We start from the raw sequence: 15,542 nt of genomic DNA, 5'->3' as shown, positions 1-15,542 counted from the left end.
ACACTGCTAAAAGCTAGGGGTGGTACAAATGGATATTCAAGATCAACTGAGAAGTTTTTGTTTTTGTTTCTTAAGTATATTTTCAGAAGCACGATCATAGTCTTCCACTTTACATAGACTGTAAATACCTTTATTATATCCTACTATAACCTGGAGGTGTACCCTGGAGACAACTTATATAGATGCTTTGTCCTCCAGGATCAGGTATGACCAAGGGCCAACATATTCACCTGAATTCAGACTCTCTTTTGGTAGTGATGATAATGATCAGGAATTAGACAGGTAGTAGTGATAGTTGCACAACCTTTTGAATGTGATAAATACCATTGAATTAAACATTTTGAAGGGGTGAATGTTGTGGATGTGAGCTATATCTCAATAAAATAGTAGCATCAGGGCTCTAAAAGCAGTCTTCCCAGCCCAGGGATTGAATCCAGGTCTCCTGCATTAGAGGCAGACTCTTTACCATCTAAGCCACCAGGGAAGCCCCTCTAAAACAAGAAATACTTGAAGTTAATAGGCTAGTGCTTTCAAATTACTAGAAAATGATATCATCTTAGAATTTAAATAGTTATCCAAACCATCAATCAAATACGAAGGTAGAATTTTTTTTTTCAGACACAGAAAACCCTAAAAAGACTTACTTCCTTTCCTCTCTTCCTCAAATATATATTGAAGAGAATGATGCAGTAAAATCACACAACAAACTAAAAAGAGGAAGACCTAGAAACCAGTACTCAGAGGACTGGACACAGACTTAAAAAAAAAAAGAGAATTTCCTGAATGATGATAAGAAGAATCTCAAATCAGTGACTGTCAGATGTAGGGGAAGTCAGTACAGATCAGGGTAGGATAATGGAGTGCTCTAAGGTGCTATGTACAAGAAAAAAGAACAAAGATTTCCTGATTTGTCTGAATATGTTGAATGGAAGTTTAAAACTTGTGGTGGAGAATTTATGAATAAATTGTTATAGTTATAGAGAAAACTGTAAAAATTGTTAATATGAAAATTGTGATAGTTACAGAGAAAGCAAACATAAAATATTTATTTATTATTGCCAATTATTAACTCCAGGGAAGAGAGGAAATATATAGGAATACTACATGGTTCATGCATGAATTTTTTTTGTAGTCAAAATAATGTGAACATTGATTACGGAAATGGAGGAGGGGAACTGTTTGTATCTGTTGATCAGTGATCTAAATCCTAATCTACCATAGCAGGGTCCATACAGATATAAAATCGAGAAATAAGCATGCGTGCATAACATTTAGAAATGCGGAGGTAAAAACATTTACAGTCTGTAGAGGTACCTATGAGGGATGGAACTCAAGGATGGAAAGAGTGGGATGGGGTAGTGACTGAGATTTTTCATTAAAAAATCTTACCATTTGACTAATGCACATATTATTTGGTTAATATTAAAAAGATAGAAAACACCTAGTTAGGTGTGTTAAAGAACAAGATTCAAAGCGAGACTATTTGCTATGAGACTGTCAGACAAATATTTAACATGTCCTAGCGTCAGTTTCCTCAGTGGTTTTATGAAGACTTTACATTCAGTCATTATTTTACTTTATTCTGACTTTGTATTGATGCTTTCAGGAGTCTTATACTACTAAATCCAAGGCTGAATTTTTAAAATCATGGCTTCTTGGTTTACTCCATTGACCTTAGACTCATCCTTCTTTTAAGTTCTCATCTCAGCTTCACAAATAATAGAATAAAGATTCAGAGGACTACATGGAAATATAGCGATAACAAAATAACCCCATAGCCCTTGGCTTTATGAACCTATTGTCTAAGAGTAGAGCTAGCCTCATTTTCCTTTAGAAATTTATTCATTCCTGAATTTAACTGATCAAACTTTAACACTTTACCTTAAATATCATACCATTAATATACATATAAAATATCAATAAAAAATCCATCTTTCTGAAATGCATTTAGACAGTATAAATTCTTTCTAATTACATTCTCAAAATAAATATCATTGGAAGTCAAAGAAGAGACATTGGACACATAGCTCTTATTTACAGAAGGATAAGGAGTATGACTCTGATAATGCTAGAAAAAATAGAATGTTCAGACTATGTTAGAAAGAAGCCAGTGCAATCATTTTAGTGAGACAGCAATTAAAAATAAAGTCATCTACTGTGTGTGTTCCACTTAGGGGAGCTTGCTCCTGCTACCATTGATCTTCAGATGAACAAACTAACCTTCCATAGCTAACTCAATGTTTCTCCTGAGTTGTAACACAAACTTGCTAAGTTGCTTCAGTAGTGCCTGGCTCTTTGCAATCCTATGGACCACCACAGGCTCCTCTTTCCAGGGGATTCTCCAGGCAAGAATACTGCAGTGGGTTGCCATTTCCTCCTCCAGGGGATCTTCCCAACACAGGGATTGAACCCAGGTATCCAGCATTGAAGGCAGATTCTTGACTGTCTGAGCCACCAAGGAAGCCCCAGTGTAAGTCAAAATCTCCCACTTAGAGCAAGATGTTTCGTCCTGATGTTTGTTTTCATTTTTCCTGAAGGGTAGTGGAGGGGTTTTGAGGAATCAGAGAGTGGAGACTATTTTAAATTGTTTTTCTTCTGGTTGATTGCCTGCCAAGTATTTAAGAGTGCCTAGATCCTTAAATTGTACAGAATAATTCATCTTGAACTTTAATATGCAAATAAATCACCTAGGGATCTTGTTCAAATGCAGATTCTGATGATGAGCTGGTCTAGGAGCTGAGATGCAGCTTTTCTAACAAGCTCCCAGGTGGGTGCTATGCTACTAATCTCAGAAACACAGTTTGAGTAGAAAAGATATAAAATATTTTTTCGGGTGATCTGTAATGTCTGCTGTTCTGCTTTGTCATATTTTTTTTTTTCTTTAACTTTGGCTAATGGATGGTTGGAAGGATTCTGTTTTGTGGGTTGGATGCTTCTGGTGGCTTTCCACTTACACGTGTGTGTGGAGGGGAATCTGTAAACATAAGACATCACTAAATTATGTAATTGAGTTGAAATATAAGAATGCATTAAAGTAAAATTTAAGATTAGACTGATTAAGGAAAAGTCCCAAGTTTTCTTGGAATGAGATAATAACTTCACCAAAGGGAGAGGAGAGTGAGTGAAAGAGAGCCTGGGTAGACCACAGAAAACACTGATAGAGTTTATATTATGTTAAAGGATAAGATTTTCTAAATGGATGATAGGCTTTGATCTGCTAGAAGATTTTAACAATCCTGCTTCTGTTTGTAGCAGTGTTCAAATAAGTGACTAAAATACAGACAAACCAAATGGTTCAAAAACTAAACAAAAGTGGTTGTTTCTATTTGTCATTTTCTTTGTCCTTACCAGTTCTATCATTTTTGCCTTTTTATTTTTTGTCCAAGGTGACAGTATTACTATTGAAATAAAGATATTAGATTTCTACTTTTGTGAAGATAATTGATAATCATAGAGTTGCAATATGCAGTAGGTAGATATTAATCTAGCATTCACTAGGGGAAGAAGTTATTATCAGAAGCTTATGCTTTGTAAGAGTGCACAGCATGAAGACAATGACAGAACCAAATGTAACTTTTTCTTGCTACCTCTGAAACAATAAGCTTCACTTGTGCACCCACCATGAAAATAGTTCCTCTTAGTCATTTGAGGCACTTTAAACATTTTGGATAGGGGTAGTTGTTTCTTTTATTAAGGTAGTATTCAGCTGAGGGATTAGTCACTGTGTATGTAATGTTTTCACACTAAGGCAATTAACTGTAGAATTCAATAAATAACAACACTTTAACAAAAAGCTCATTTGGATAATCACTACCTAAAACAAGACTAGCAATGCAATTCTTTTATTTATTCATCTTAATTCTTTTTTGCATGTATATCACTAGAGACTGTAGCTGAAAGTAAACAGTATGTTTATGATCGTATTTCATTGTGCTTGGAGATTTCAGAGTGATTCATCATTAGCTTTCAGCTGGTTTAGTGCAATGTTTAAATCCTTTGCTGATTAGCTTCTCTTATAATTATTTGTGTTCAGGGATTTTTGGTTAAAAATACAAATAAAAATAGAATTACAAATGTGCATTTCTTATCTTTTTCTTCACAGAAATGAGGTGAGTAAGATCTTTCTTTTCTTCCTTTCAACTTATTCTGGCTCATAACCCTGCTTATTGTAGCATGAAGCTAAACTCAGCAGTAGCCACAGGACTGGAAAAGGTCAGTTTTCATTCCCATCTCAAAGAAAGGCAATGCCAAAGAATGTTCAAACTGCCATACAATTGCACTCATTTCACATGCTAGCAAGGTAATGTTCAAAACCCTTCAGGCTAAGCTTGAACGAAGAACTTCCAGATATACAAACTGAATTTAGCAAAAGGCCAAGGAACCAGAGATAAAATTGCCAATATCTGTTGGCAAAAGCAAAAAAATTCCAGAAAAACATCTACTTCTGCTTCATTGACTATGCTAAAGTTGTGGATAACAACAAACTGTGGAGAATTTGGAAAGAGATGGTAATATCAGACCGCCTTACCTGCTTCCTGAGAAACCTCAGGTCAAGCAACAGAACCATACATGAAACAATGGACTGGTTCAAAATTTTGGAAAGAAGTACGTCAAGGCTATGTATTGTCACCATGCTTGTTTAACTTCTATGCAGAGTACTTCATGTGAAATGCTGGGCTGGATGAATCACAAGCTGGAATCAAGATTGCTGGGAGAAATATCAACAACCTCAGATATACAGATGATACCACTCTAATGGCAGAAAGCAAAGAGGAACTAAAGAGCCTCTTGATGAAGGTAAAGGGGAGAGTGTAAACCTGTCTTAAAACTCAACATTAAAAAAACTAAGATCATGGCATCTGGTGTTATCACTTTATGGTGAATAGATGGGGGAAAAGTGGAAACAGAGATTTCATTTTCTTAGGCTACAAAATCACTGGAGATGGCAACTGCATCCATGAAATTTAAAAATGCTTGCTCCTTGGAAGAAAAGCTATGACAAACCTAGATAACATATTAAAAAGTAGAGACATTACTTTGCCAACAATGGTCCCTGTGGTCAAAGCTATGGTTTTTCCAGTAGTCATGTATGGGTGTGAGAGTTGAACCATAAAGAAGGCTGAGCACCAAAGAATTGATACTTTTGAATTGTGGTGCTGGAGAAGACTCTTGAGAGTCCTTTGGACAGCAAGGAGATCAAACCAATCAATCCTCAAGGAGATCAACCATGAATATTCATTGAAAGGATTAATGCTGAAGTTCCAATACTTTGGCCACCCGATGCAAAGGGTAGCCTTATTGGAAAAGACCCAGATGTGGGAAAGATTAAGGGCAGGAGGAGAAGGGGACAACAGAGGATGAGATGGCTAGATGGCATTTCTGACTCAAAGGACGTGAGTTTGAGCAAACTCTGGGAGACAGCCTGCTATGCTGCACTCAATGGGGTTGCAAAGAGTCAGACACAACTTGGTGATTTAACAACATAATAACAATATCTTAAATACATCTGTGTATATGCTGTGGTTTGGGACTAAGGAATATATTTGTTTATTAATTGCTTAATTTGTTTTTTGTTTTTAATTATTTTTTCTGTGTGTGTGTATAGTTTTAAATTTATTTAATCCTTATTTAATCTGTATGATATCTGGTATTTAAGTTATTTTCTTTGAAATATTTCAAGGAACTCATTTTCTTCCTTACCTCTCTTCATTTTAAGGGACTGTGTAGTTTTCTTCTTTGTTTTCTGTTTGGTTTTTCCATTCTTTCATGGACAACTTTCTTTCCCTCCCTTAATTTCCTTATCCTTTCTATTTTTTTTCCTTAACCTTTCTGAATTAACCATAACATCAGTTCTAGACCCAACTCTGCATGATGGTTTAGCAAATTTATACAGGGTGACTAGCAACAGATAGCCATCTCTTTCCAATTAGGCCCGTCCTGGGAGGGTGGAATATTTGGTAGTTTGGGGATATCTTTCCTGGAAGTGAAGATAACGCTAGCCATGAAAATAGAGTTTTTAAGTTGGGCAAAACAGTGAGCCCTCTTAAGTAAGACGATATATTGTTTAGCATACTTCAGGCAAAACAGCCTTAGTTATTTGGCTTGCTTTTTACGACATTGTTCAGCTGAAAATTGTCACTGGGAAGCTGGAAATCCAATATGAATCTGTGGCTTATGACAATAAGAGACTGTTGGGTAATAGTTTCTTTTTATCAAGGTAATAGCAAAATATAAACTATCCTTCTTCCCATATCTCAAAACAGTGTGATTCTTCTGATCAGAGAATTTCAGTTAAAGACCCATAGAGTATCATTTCTTTCCTAACCAAGTGTAATATTGCAAACACCAAGAAAAGCATTAAAAACATAAAAGATGGTGCTATTTTAAAGCTGGAAATGTTTAAGTTTGCCCAAAGTCTAAATTAAATGTTTTACCAATGCTGTTTCAAAACCATCATGAGTACATTTGAGTAGGGTTAGACATAGATGGGGAAACAGTGGAAACAGTCAGACTTTTTTTTTTTTTGCCCTCCAAAATCACTGCAGATAATGATTGCAGCCATGAAATTAAAAGACGCTTACTCCTTGGAAGAAAAGTTATGACCAACCTAGACAGCATATTAAAAAGCAGAGACATTACTTTGCCAACAAAGGTCCATCTATGGTTTTTCCAGTGGTCATGTATGGATGTGAGAGTTGGACTGTGAAGAAAGCTGAGCGCCAAAAAATTGATGCTTTTGAACTGTGGTGTTGGAGAAGACTCTTGAGAGTCCCTTGGACTGCAAGGAGATCCAACCAGTCCATGTTAAAGAGATCAGTCCTGGGTGTTCATTGGAAGGACTGATGCTGAAGCTGAAACTCCAATACTTTGGCCACCTCATGCGAAGAGTTGACTCATTGGAAAAGACCCTGATGCTGGGAGGGATTGGGGGCAGGAGGTGAAGGGGATGACAGAGGATGAGATGGCTGGATGGCATTACCAACTCAATGGCTGATGGTAGCCAACTCCTCCGGGAGTTGGTGATGGACAGGGAGGCCTGGCGTGCTGTGATTCATGGGGTCGCAAAGAGTCGGACACAATGAGCGACTTACCTGAACTGAGACATATGCTAGGGCTTCCTTGGCCGCTCATACTGTAAAGAACACCTGCAATGCAGGAGACCTAGTTTGATCCCTGGGTGGGGAAGATCCCCTGGAGAAGGGAATAGCTACCCACTCTAGTATTCTTGCCTGGAGAATTACCTGTACAGAGAAGTCTGATGGGCTACAGTCCATGGGATCGCGAAGAGTCAGACACCACAGAGTAACTAACACTTTCACTTTCACAGCCATATGCTTTGAGATTTATATTTTTATTTTGTTATCTGTTAGTAAGAGCTGCTGAGTTTGTAACATTACATATTAGAGGATGAAAATTAGGAAAAATACTTCATTTCACCTTAAAAAGCTTTTTAATAGGAATTCAATTCTATGTTGAATATTATGCATGTGTGCTAAGTTGTTTTGGTCTTATCTGACTCTTTATGACCCTATGGACTATAGCCTGCCAGGCTCCTCTGTTCATGGGATTTTCCAGGAATGGTTACTGGATAGGTCGCCATGTCCTTCTTCAGGAGATCTTCCTGACCCAGGGATCGATTCGCATCTCTTATGTATCCTGCATCGGCAGGCGTATTCTTTACCACCATTGCCACCTGGGACACTGCCAAACAATGTTTTATTCTTGTGGTTCACTCTCCACTACCAAATGCTCCAGTGCCTGTTAGCTTTCCTAATTCTGCATGTCTGTAAAGTGTAAGAAGTCCCCAAACTATTGATTTGGATATTTTTACCAAACTGGTCACCAGGCTCTTGCTAATATCAGAACACTATGCTGAGCAGTAGACATTATTTACTTGAAAAAATATGGTAAATCTTGTGAGCATAAACCAAAGTCTCACTGGCACTGTTCTCTGTAGAATGGTCATAGATTTCACTTTTGAACCTCACGTGAGGAGGTTTAATTACTGACTTTGTAATGAGATTCACAGCGTCCCTGATAGCTCAGTTAGTAAAGAATCCTCTTGCAGTGCCGGAGACCTGTGTTGGATCCCTGGGTTGGGAAGATCCCCTGGAAAAGGGAAAGGCTACCCACTCCAGTATTCTGGCCTGGAAAATTCCCTGAACTGTATGGGGTTGCAAAGAGTCAGACATGACTGAGCGACTTTCACACTTCTAATGAGATTGAACTATGAAATAGATTCACTTGAAAGGTCCATATATAGCTAGATTCAGTCTTAAAGAAACCTCAATCTTTGGTAGCTTTGATGTCTTTTTTTTTTATATGAATTTCCTTCTGGTTTTTATTCCCTGCTAGATGACTTCAGATATAGTCCATCAGGTCCAGGACTGCAAAATATGTTTTAGTTCATATAATTTATCTGAATGGTCATACCTATGGGTAGTGAATTTAGGTTAGTGTTTATTGTCTAAAACATCTGTCAAGCCAAGGAGAGCATGACTTTTATGTTGAGGTAAAGGGGCAATATTTTAAAGAATCATGCATGACTATGCTGCCACAGTGTAAAGTACAAAGTATGACAGCTTTGAAACTGGTATCTTTTTGAGTTCTGTCTATACTGGCAATGATAGAAGTATTTATGGAAATGATTACATAGTAATTAAGAGAGGTTGCAATGTTATCGGCATTATTTAAATGTGTAGTTGCCTTATGAATACCTTCCACGGTTGTTCAGAATAATAGCTGTAGGAACATATCCTAAATGTGGAGCAGGTTACTGAGGAACTACCAGATAAAAGGCACTTTTTTCCCCTTCTCACAGCTGGAATGCAAGCATTTTGCAGAGTCATTTATTGCTCTAAATTCCGTTGACATAAATATTTGTGATAGGGCAGTCAAGAACAATTTTTCTCTTTAAAGAATAGATTTTCCTTTGAATTCTTCTCTTCATTTAGCAAATATATGAAAGTTTTATTCCACAAGAGACCACAGAATTTCTTCTAAACAGAACCTTTCGAAAAGTGTATAGAAGCTGGTGTAAGTATGCATATCAGTATGCATAAACCATAAATGAAGTCCAGTACCTCATCTAATGTAACACCATAAAAGTTTCCCGAGTGCAAGTTAAGTTGCGCATTTTTGTCTTATGCTAAATCACTTCTCAGGACTTCCTGGGTGGCTCAGTGGTAAAGAATCTGCTTGCCAGTGCAGGAGATGCAGGTTTGATCTCTGAATCCAGAAGATCCCCTGGAGAAGGAAATGGCTACCGACTTCAGTATCCTTGCCTGGAGAATCCCATGGACAGAGGAGACTGGCGGACTACAGTCCATCCGGTCACAGAAGAGTCAGATAGTACTTAGTGACTCAACGACAACAGGTCACTTCCTATTTACTGCGTTAAACTCAGACATTTTCCTGGAAAAAAACCCAAAAAACAATGCTGTATTTTTTCTCTCCACTTCTGACCTCTCCCCCTTCTTGTACAAGTGAGTGTCAACTTCTGTATCTGCCTGGGTCCAGCACTTAATTTGCACAGCTATTCGAGATAGCATCCCTGTATGGTGATGAAATAAGGGTAAATTTTAATTACATATAAAAGATATTACCCATAGAACTTCCTCTTTTTTGGAAAGTTATTGCTTACTGCTTTTTATAAGTGTCATACATACATACATTACTAATCCTAGAAGTCTGGCTGTAAAATGAGGGAGAAAAGTAAAAAACGTCCCAATTTCTTAAAGTGTAAGAGGAGATTTTTTTTTCCCTGAGTATTGCTCCAGGCTACCCTGTCAGTGTTCTTCTTTACCAGCCTTATTTTCTTCTTTTTCCATCACACTTAGAAGTATTTCCACACTTTCCTATGTTTCTTCAGCTGTTCTTACACATTTATTTATGATTCTTCAGAGATCCTAGCTGAAACCTCATGGAATATCTTAGGCTCCAGCATAGGAGAGTGAAGACAGACAGTGAATAATGTGGATTTAGGGATATGTAGGCAGCGTGAGTGTGTGCTCAGTCATTCAGTCATGTCCAACTCTTGTGACACCATAGACTGTAGCCCGCCAGACTCTTCTGTCCATGGAATTGTCCAGGCAAGAATACTGGAGTGGGTTGCCATTTCCTAATCCAGGGGGTCTTCCTGGCCCAGGGATCGAACCCGAGTCTCTTGTGTCTTGGGCATTGACAGGCGGTTTCTTTACGACTGAGCCACCTGGGAAGCCCTATATAGGCAGTTACTATGTTCAGCATCTTAGTTGTGTGACTCTTTGCAACCCCATGGATTACAGCACACCAGGCTTCCTGTCCTTCACTCTCTCCCAGAGTTTGCTCACTCATGTCCTTTGAATTGGTGATGCCCTTCAACCACCTCATCCTCTGTCACTGCCATTCTCCTCCTGCCCTCAATCTTTCCCAGCATTAGAGTCTTTTCCAGTGAGTCAGTTCTTTGCATCAGGTGGTCACAGTATGGGAGCTTCAGCTTCAGCATCAGCCCTTTCAATGAATATTCAGGGTTGATTTCCTTTAGGATTGACGGGTTTGATCTTCTTGTTGTCTAAGGAACTCTCAAGAGAATTCTTAAGAGTTGACCCCAAAAGAAAAGGATCAAGGAGTGTGTTAATTTGTCTTCCCTCTCTCCAATTCAGGCTCCCTGTTGGTATAGTTAAGAGATTAGATTACCTACACCCTGGATAAGTGATTTCTTTGTTCTTCAGTTTATTAATATAGTGACTGTTCAATGAAAAATATACTCAAGTAGTATTTATGTCCTTGGAAAACTGCAGGATTCCAGGGATTTAACAATAAATAATCCAGGGACAGAATGGTCCCTGTTCTTTGGAGATTTAGCTGATGAATTCCTTCCCCTTGTTCTTTCCCTTCTGTCAGCCCCCGAAGGTCTTATAACAGTTAAAACAGACTAAAGTACAGTTTTTTTTTCTTGTAGGAGAAGCATTTTTATTAATAGTTTTAGCAGGAAAAAAAAGACTCAGTTACACTGTAACTTCCCTGATAGAAAAGATAATGTGACAACTCCACCCTATAATGCCAAGTAGAAAAATGGATTGTCATTTAATATTAGCTAGTGTATATTTATTTTCACAGCAGGCCTTGAAAGGTGTGATTATCTGGAGGAAGATATCTTGCAGAAGCATGGCATCTGAGTGACCAGAGAGCTGGCGTTTGTGAACTCTTGTGAGAGATTGTGTAGCCTATTTCAGTGCAGATAAATGAACTTGTGACAGAGGTCATGATTTGACAAATTTAGATATGCATTGAATTATATGAATTTCATGTCTCTCTGTCGTGAAGAATTATTTCTAACAAATTCTGGGTCTACAGAGATAGTTTGAAAGTGTCTTATCTGTTCCTTCCTTACCATACCCATCACCAGCTCATAATTGTACTATTGAAAGAGATTCTGACTTTTCTCCTACCAGGCAAATATGTAAATTTTACCCCATGTGCCTCTGTGTTTGGGGTTGGGGAGGGGAAAGCAAGGAACAGTGAGAGAAAATATGAGGGGAGAGGAAAGAGGGAATGAGAGCTTGCTATATGTCAGATCCTGTTCCGATATTTCCAGGGACTGGAAATATTGCATTAACTCAAAATACCAGTGTCTCTCTTCTCATGAAGCTTAAAGTCTAGTGTGAATGGGAAATAGTTTAAAATGAATAAGTCAACATGCAAGGTAATTTCTACACTGTATGATGTTATAGAAAGGGAGAGGCTATTTCAGATGGAGAGGTGAGGGGTGGTCATTCTGAGTTGATGGGGGATCTTGGGAAAAGAACCATCTAGTCATGCATTCTACTCTCTTATGTGGTCCTCATCATGCCTTCAGGATAGGTATTGTCTCGAAACCTTCAGTAATGCCCTCCTGTCCTTGAATTAATATCCAGGATCTTTACACTAGTTTTCAAGGTTCTTCATAATATGATGCATTTTATCCAGTGTATATCATTACCCATTAACACAAAACTATTTTCCTCTGGCTCTCTGAGCCACGGTACATAAACCAATTCTAGACACTTTGGACTATCCTTTTAAAAGGAACTGTAAAACATGCATTTTATTCTAAAAGGAATTTTCTTTCTTTCTTTTTATTTCTTTTTATTTTTTTTCAAGGAGTTTTATTTATTTATTTTTATTTTTATTTTTTTTTTATTAGTTGGAGGCTAATTACTTCACAACATTTCAGTGGGTTTTGTCATACATTGATATGAATCAGCCATAGAGTTACACGTATTCCCCATAATCATACCTCTCCAAAATACCATTTATGTAAGGCATAATCCATATTATGCCCCCTTCGGCAAACTCTTCAATGATTGCCCCAGTCTACAGAAGTGAGGTTTTTGTTTAGCTACCAATCATTTTGGCTCTAAATGGTACCTTACCTTATGCTACAGTTCAATTCTTTCCTGAGAACAGTTAAAACTAGGGGCAGCTTTTGGTGTTTTGTTTTTGTTAATCTTTGAGTATCAACTCTGTGCCAAACATAAAACCATTTTACTCTTATCTCTACAATGACCCTGAAATGTTAAGTTTCGGGATACCTGTTGTGTTGCTGAGGAAGTTGAGTCTTCTAGTTGAAATTAGCAACACACGTCACACCGCCGGGAAGAAGCTGAACTAGAAGTCTATCTGAGGTCTAACTCCAAAGCCTATAGCCTGTCTGTTACACCACGCCTTCTCTCTGTGTTTAAATGGCTTGCTACTTGATGAGAAATGCATGCCCAACTTTTCTCTTGTGTTCTTCAAAATCTAACATCTCTGGATCGGGAAGATCCCCTGGAGGAGGGCACAGGAACCCACTCCAGTATCCTTGCCTGGAGAATCCCATTGTCAGAGGAGGCTGGCTGGCTGTAATCTATGGGGTCTCACAGAGTCGGACATTACTGAAGCAACTTAGCATGCACACACACACACAATAGATCCTTGATAAACTTGTACAAATTTGTACTTGATAAATTAAGCAAAAATAGGAAAAAACACCAGTGTCCCCCTACAAGAAACTGGAAACAAGAACTGTCTCTGAGAAGTGAAAGAGAATGCATTTTTAAAATAATACTTCCATCACGCTGATTCTGTACCTGTGGTTCTGTCTATCTGGAATGCCCTTTGCTCTCTTTTCTGCCTTATGAAATCCCATTTATCCACACCCAGCTCAAGTGTTACTTTCTCTGTGCAGATTTCACTGTGCCGTCTAGGGAGAGTATTTGCCCTGGGGTTTGTGTTCCCTTTGTACTTTATGTCGTTGTTGTTGTGCAGTTGCTGAGTCATGTCCGACTCTTTGTGACCCCATGGACTGCAGCACGCCAGGCTTCCTTGTCCTTCACCATCTCCCAGAGCTTGCTCAAACTTATGTCCACTGAGCCAGTGATGCCGTCCAACCATCTCATCCTTTATGTATACCACATTTTAGCAACTGTCCAATTAAAGGCAAAGTATTTAAATATGTGTTTATTACTTGGCACAGAAACAACATATATGTTTATTTCTGTATGTAATAACATTGTCTGCCAACAGATCTTAAGTTGAACATCTCAAGTTGAGTTGTCCTTACATTATCCTTCTTGAGGCAGGGAGAAGAATGGACTCTTGCCCTTCACTGATCTTAGTTCACTCCCATGCTGCTAGGATGGCTTTCATATAAGGAACAAATTTTTCATGGTGGGAAAGATGAAGAGAGTTTCCCATCACACATTTTATTTTTGTGTACCAGAATTCAAAGTACCTGCTGCTTCTTTGCCTCTCTTGGTACAAATTATAAGCATTTGCTTCATCTGTTTTCACAGTTGAATTAGAGTCACCTGGATTCTGTGGTCCTTCTAACCCCCCATTGAAGAGTCACTGCATGATTCACAAGTGAAATATTTCATTCATTAATGCCTTCGAATGAAGGCTGTAGAATCTGGCTTGCAAATTGGAGGTTTAGGAAGTAGTGATATATGAGGCAACTAGAGAAATAAGGGAGTCAAGGAGGAAATGATCAATTCTCCCCCATTTCAACATTCAAGAATCTATAGCATGCCTAAATATTACTGCAAAAATACTCAAATTCCCTTTGAGGTATTTCAGCCTTCGTATTTAAAAATGTTTGGCAATCACATTTGAATTTAAATTTAATTGAAAATGTTCCTAATGTTGCCAAATAAGAAGTGCTATTGAGGTTTTCATTTGTAGTATAAATAGTTTTAATCTTTTTTTAGAGCTGGAGATTTTTTTTTTCCTTTTGTGGTAATTTCTCTGAATGCCTACCAGGTGCTATTTTTGTATGCAAACCTCTCTTTCTTTGCCTCATCAATTGAATGGCGGTGGTATTTGGCAACCTATATTCTTGCAGCCATAATATGATGCCAATGAAATATAGAGTCCACTTCATGCCTCTTACCTTACCAATTGTTTAATAACATGTAAAATTTTAAGAGATAATTGAGTATAGAAAGGGTTGGTAGTTCATTTTTCTAAACAGGACATATTGCCAAATGCAGAGATGGAAAATGTAATGATTTTATTTTGCTCTTATATTGGACAAAGAGCTTCAAAAATTTCAACATGCTACCTTTATGGAACTTCTTCATCTCTTTCTTCCTCTCTGTCACAATTTATTTCCAAATGCAAACGAATAAAATCTTGATATTGGAAATCACACCTTGGAGATTCTCTAGGAGTCTAACCTTCCAACCTGTGCCGAAATTCCTTCTATAATCCTATAAGAACCTGGTATCTGGTTGTCCAGCTTCTGTCAGAGCATTTTCAATTTATGTTTTTCCAATGAAGACCATAACGGGATAGGGATTAAGAGAAATAAATGGGCTCTAGAGTCAGCTTTGTTTCTAACTCTACCAATACATAGAGTAAGGTCACATCCCTACAGGGGTCTTAGTATCCTTGTGTGTAAAATGATAGAGCTGAAATAAAAACCTTCTAAGGTCATTTCTAGATTAGCCATTTTATGACTGTTACTATATAGACAAATACACATATTGAAATCTACTTGTTATTATCTTAAAATTAGATTTTTGAAAATATATTTGTTACTGTTAATTCCCTGCTGATTTTCCCCACTTTCAAAGAAACAGCGACTAATCTACCACTAAACATCCCCTCACATATATACACATATAATGACTGTTTCTTTCGCATTATGTTGTTGGTTTAGTTGCTAAGTTGTGTCTGTGACCCCATGGACTACAGCACACCAGGCTCTTCTGTCCCTGGGAGTTCCCAGGTAAGAATATAGGAACGGGTTGCCATTTCCTTTTCCAGGGGATCTCCCCAACCCAGGGATGGAACCCACGTATCCTGCTTTGCTAGGCAGATTCTTCACCACTGAGCCACCAGTGAAGCCCACATATAATGATAATAAGATTGTATTTGAAAATTCCAACAACTACCTGGAGCCCTTAACTCTCATTATTGGTTAAATGGCTCAGAACACAGCATAAGGAAGAGTAGAGCTGGGAAGAAATAGACACGGTTTGTAAGTTATACACAATGATTAAAAAAAAAAGTAGTCACCTGTAACTAGTAATAGGAGC

Source organism: Cervus canadensis, chromosome 14 (genome assembly GCF_019320065.1).
Source record: "Cervus canadensis isolate Bull #8, Minnesota chromosome 14, ASM1932006v1, whole genome shotgun sequence".
Classification (NCBI taxonomy): Eukaryota; Metazoa; Chordata; class Mammalia; order Artiodactyla; family Cervidae; genus Cervus; species Cervus canadensis.
The sequence above is the reverse complement of the archived record's forward strand: the minus strand, read 5'-3'. Positions refer to the sequence as shown.